Raw genomic sequence first — 5631 nt, forward strand, 5'->3', positions numbered from 1 at the left:
CTTGGGAATTCTCGTGTTGCACCCGTCTTTCTGCGGATGGGGCTTTAAATGTTAAGCGCGATCGGAGCCACAATCCATCGGCGTGAGTCACAGCGCCGGGGCATTTTTCTTAATACTTTTTGTTAATTTTTTTTATAGTCCACCACGTGATAAGAGTATCATAACGAACATCTTACATTATAAAAAAAATGAAAAAATGAGGTGCAGTGGGCGGTTTATTCATTTGGTCGTGATTCGAGGCGTTGGGACATTTTGATTGATATTAGAATGAGAAGCAGAGGTGCGGTGTGCGTGCATGGTGAAACAAATGATGGGGGGGGGGAAGGAGAAAGGGAATATGTATTTGCAACGCGGATTTGAGGGGGTGCAATCATACCAGCACTAATGCACTGAGTCCCATCAGAACTCCGCAGACAAGCGTACTTAGGCAAGAGTAGTACTAAGATGGGTGACTACCTAGGAAATCCTTATTTTGCACCCGTCTTTTACCGGACGAAGCTTTAAACATTATGTGTGACCAGAGCCATAGTCCGCCAGCGTAAGCGTTAAACGTTATTTTGCTTAAAAATTTTTTTGCATTCATTTATAATCCACCATGTGATAAGAGTGTTATTACAAGCATCTTAATTAGTAGAACAAGAAAAACAGATGTGCGGTGGTAGTCCGTTCATCTGGGTGTGAGTCGAGGCATCAGGTCATTTCCCTTGATATTAGAATTAGAAGCAGAGGTGAGGTGTGCGCGCATAAAGAAACAAATGATTGGAAGGTAGTGAGAAAGAGAAGGGGCACATGCATTTGCACCACGGAATGGGACTGGTGCAATCATACCAGAACGAATGCACCATATCCCATCAGACTTTTGTAGTTAAGCATGCTTTGGCGAGTGTAGACTAGGATTGGTGAGCTCCTGGGATGTCCTCGTGTAACACCTATCTTTTTACAAATGGGGTGTTAAACGTTATGCGCAATTGTAGTCACGGTCCGTCGGTTCATTCGCAAACGTGAGTCGTGGTGCTGGGGCATTTTTCTTAATATTTTTTATCCAATCATTCATAGTCCACAACGTGATAATAGTGTCATTACGAGCATCTTACATAGTAGAACAACAAAAACAGAGGTGCGGCAGGTGGTCCGTTCATCTGGGCGTGAGTTGAGGTGCTGGACATTTTGCATGATATTAGAACTAGAAACAGAGGTGTACTGTGTGCACACAGCGAAACAAATGACGAGAGGGGGAAGAAAAAGAGAAGGGGTATATTTATTTGCTGCACGAATTGGGAGGGGTACGATCATACCAGCACTAATGCGCTGGATCCCATCAGAACTCTGCAGTTAAGATTGCCTGGGTGAGAGTAGTACTAGGATGGGTGACCTTTTGGGAAGTCCTCGAGTTACAACTGTCTTTTTTTGGACGGGGCATTAAACATCATGTGTGACCAGAGTCGCAGGCTACCGGCATGAGTCGCGCTGCTGGGGAGTTTTGTTTAATATTTTTCGTTCATTCACTTATAGTCCTCCACGTTATAAGAGTGTCATACGAGCATCTTACAGGGCAGAACTACCAAAAATGACATGTGGCAGATGATCTATTCATCTGGGCGTGAGTTGAGCCGCCGAGACATTTCACTTGATATTAGAACTAGAAACAGAGGTGTGGTGTGCGCGCACAGCGAAACAAATGATAAGAGGGGAGAGGGAAGGAGAACGGGTACATGTATTTGTAGCGGAAAATGGACTAGTGCTATCATGTCAGCACTAATGCACCGGATCGCATATGAACTTCCCAGTTAAGCATGTCTGGGCGAGAGTAGTACGAGGATGGGTGATCTCTTGAGAAGTCCTCGTGTTGCACATGTCTTTTTACAGACGGGGTGTTAAACATTACGCGCGACTAGATACATGGTCTGCCGGTTCATTCGCTGGTGTTAGTTGCAGTCGCGGGGCATTTTGCTTAATATTTTTTATGCATTTATTTATAATCTATCACATGATAAGAGTGTCATTACGAGAATCTTACATAATAGAAAAATGAAAATAGATGTGCGACGAACGGTCTGTTCATCTGGGCATGAGTCGTAACATTTCTGACAACTGTAACTAATTTGCTATATTTTGGGTAAAACGAACCCTTGCATTTATGATCAATTATGTTATTGGAGCTAGCTATTTCGTCGACTATGAATTCTTCTTATAACTGTTTTACTTTCTAATTTGCAACTAAGAGTTCATTTAATATTATTCTGCTCATTATTTATTTTATATTTTGCATATTAAATTCTACAAAAACCCTCCCCTTGTTTGCTTTTTACTTTTTAGTCAAGAAAAAAAATTAGTTTTCAATTCCCTATAGATTTGAACCTTCTTACCACTACTTCAATGTTGTTTTGTTGGTTAATTAAGAATTTATTTTTGGTGGATTTGGTACTCATAAAATTTTGGCGCTATTGTCGGGGAATTGAGATTAACTAATTGTTTTCCTTTTTTGACCAGTACCGATCATAGAGAACCTCTTATTTATGATTCAAAAATTTGAGAAAACCACAAAAAATTTTAAGAAACAGACTCAACTAAAGAGAAGAATGTTCAGGACACAGTTTTTGTAGACAGCAATACAGCCGCTGAAACACAAGCAAAAAAAGAGCAGATGGTCGAGAAACACACTTTAAGGGAGCTGGCAACCCATTTTACCAACCAACTACCCCTTTGCATCACTTGTCCTAACTTGGAAGCTGCATTTGAGCTAAAATCTAGGCTGATTCATTTGTTGTCAAAGTTTTAAGGATTGGAAAATGAAGACCTGCACAAGCATCTCAAGGAATTCCATATTGTGTGCTAAAGCATGAAGCCGCAAGGAGTCTCTAGAGAACAAAAAAAATGAGAGCATCTCCCTTTCGTTTGGATGATGTAGTTAGAGTCTGCTTCTTAAAACAACTACAATGTTGTTTTATTGGTTAATTAAGAATTTATTTTTGGTGGATTTGGTACTCATAAAATTTTGGCACTATTATCGAGGAATTGAGATTAACTAATTGTTTTCCTTTTTTGACCAGGACCGATCGTGGAGAACCTCTTATTTATGATTCAAAAATTGAGAAAACCACAAAAAATTTTAAGAAAAAGACTCAACTAAAGAGAAGAATGTTTAGGGGACAGTTTTTGTAGACAACAATACAGCCGCTGAAACATAAGCAAAAATAGAGCAGATGGTCGAGAAACACACTTTAAGGGAGCTGGCAACCCATTCTACCAACCAACTGCCCATTTGCATCACTTGTCCTAACTTGGAAGCTGCATTTGAGCTAAAATCTAGGCTGATTCATTTGTTGTCAAAGTTTTAAGGATTGGAAAATGAAGACCTGCACAAGCATCTCAAAGAATTCCATATTGTGTGCTCAAGCATGAAGCCGCAAGGTGTCTTTGGAGAACAAAAAAAATGAGAGCATCTCCCTTTCCTTTGGATGATGTAGTTAGAGATTGTTTATTTTATTTAACTCCTGGTTTAATTACTACTTGGACTAATATGGTAAATATTTTTCTAGATAGATTTTTTCCACCTTCAAAGCTATGGAAAAAGGAGAGAAATATTAAGAATCAAACAAAGAGAGTCAGAGAGCCTCCATGATTATTGGGAAAGATTCAAGCAGCTGTGTGTGAGTTGCACACAATATGACATCTCAGAACAATCTCTCATTCACTATCTTTATGAAAGACTATTACCCATAGAAAAAACAATGTTAGATGCAGCAAGTGGTGGTGTCATAGTGAACAAAACACCTCAAGAAGCTAGAGATTTGATAGCAATCATTGCTGCCACCTCACAACAATTTGGAGTAGCATGAGACACCCAAAGGAGGGTGAATGAGGTAAGTGTGTTACCACAAAAGCGTTTATGTGAGGGAAACACGGCTACATTCTTGTCCAACATGGCCATGTTGTGTTTACAAGAAGGAAATCAATTGAATCCAAGAAAAATACAGTCGTGTGCATGCCAAACACAGCCATGTGTCATTCCCTAGATAAGCCTTGCCGAAGGCTTATATCACCTAGCAACACATTTGGTGGTTCTTAAAAAGTTATGTTTTCTAATGTATCCCACCTCCAAGTCAAGTAACCAGGGGAATTAATCTATTATGTCATTTTTATTTTTCATTATTTGCATCACATTGGGGATAATGTGTAGTTTAAGTGTGGGGCAGAGGCATTCTACATTCTACATTCTGTATCTTAGGTAGCTAGTTTTTCTTTTTAGCATCTCATTCTAGGTATTTAGACCTTGCCTAATTTTTGCCATGCCACAAATACACCTTCAACAATTTTTTTTACTCCAATCTTCGTAACTATCTCTATTATTTTTAAACAACTCTAATGGGGCTTTTCAAATGTCAATTTGTACTTATAACTATCTCTAAGAAACAACCGCTCGTTATCATTAAATTGGTCTTTTAGAGATAAAAATTATGAAATTAAAAAATAGTTACCAGAAAATATTCAAAGCTTTTTTTCATCTTTCTCATTTTCGTTCCTTCACTTTTCCTTTTGAGCTTCATTATTCCAATAGAACTCACAATCTTCATCCAGAATTCTCAATTCCTATCAAATTCATCTTCTAGAAATTGAAAAAACATTGCAAAACTATATAAATTTTTTAACATTATCTCAAGAAAATAATTTCTTACCTTACAAAGTAAATGACTTATAGCCTCTTCCCCACAAAAATTAAATTCAAAAGTAAATTTTATTTGAAATGACTTATTTTGTACTATAATGGCAGCCATAGAACTAATAAAATAAATGTTCATAAGAATTTTATATAAATTAAATAAAATATCTAATAAGTATAATAATATTAAGTCCCAAAATTCCATGCATTCTGTATTTAAGAAATAACATTTTAAATAGTCACAATTCTCTATTTACTTTAAATAGTTTATGATTCTTTATTTGAGTTCAAAGATTTCATAAGTTATAGTATAAAATAAGACTTACGTTTTTCACAGCCTGCACAAAATAATCAACCCTACACAATTATTCTCTTCTCATATTGTAATTGTTATTTAATAATTAGTTAATCCCCTTTACTAATGCAAAGAAAAAGTATCGTGCAAAGTTAGTTACCTTCTCTTTGTATTTTATATTGTTATCATTATCGACTTATGATTTTATATTACACTATACCTTGAGTAGGACATTAAAGGATATTTCAATTCAAACTTTTCATTAACAATTAGATCAAGTTTTGAAGGTTAATTACTAACCAATCTTTATATATTAGTATATACATACACGATTTAAAGTATAGATATTGAATTAAATAACTAATCACATTATTGTAAAGTACAGTTTACGTTTTTGGCATAACGTGGCTTTTTACCTTATACATGTTGATAAATTTCTATTATTACCTCAATAAAATTGCCTTTTTAACTTTTAAAAAAATAAATGATGAATAAGTTCTTTAGCGCATGAATTAAAATTTAAAAGTCAATTTTAATACAATTGGTGACCATAGAATTAATCAAATCAATATTTTTAATTATTTACATATATTAAGTAAAATATCACATAAATATAATAAAATCACGTCTCAAATTGCGATGGATGCTTTATTTAAGTTAAAGATTTTAAAAAACT

At 35.9% G+C, this 5631-nt stretch overlaps 1 pseudogene; it reads left to right on the forward strand.

The window, feature by feature from the left end:
• Positions 1-1281: 1281 nt before the first annotated feature.
• LOC148267545 (5S ribosomal RNA) lies at positions 1282-1400 on the forward strand (annotated as a pseudogene).
• The last annotated feature ends 4231 nt before the right edge of the window (positions 1401-5631 follow it).

This window comes from Carica papaya, chromosome 3, assembly GCF_054855325.1.
Source record: "Carica papaya isolate Zhongbai chromosome 3, ASM5485532v1, whole genome shotgun sequence".
In the NCBI taxonomy this organism is placed as follows: domain Eukaryota; kingdom Viridiplantae; phylum Streptophyta; class Magnoliopsida; order Brassicales; family Caricaceae; genus Carica; species Carica papaya.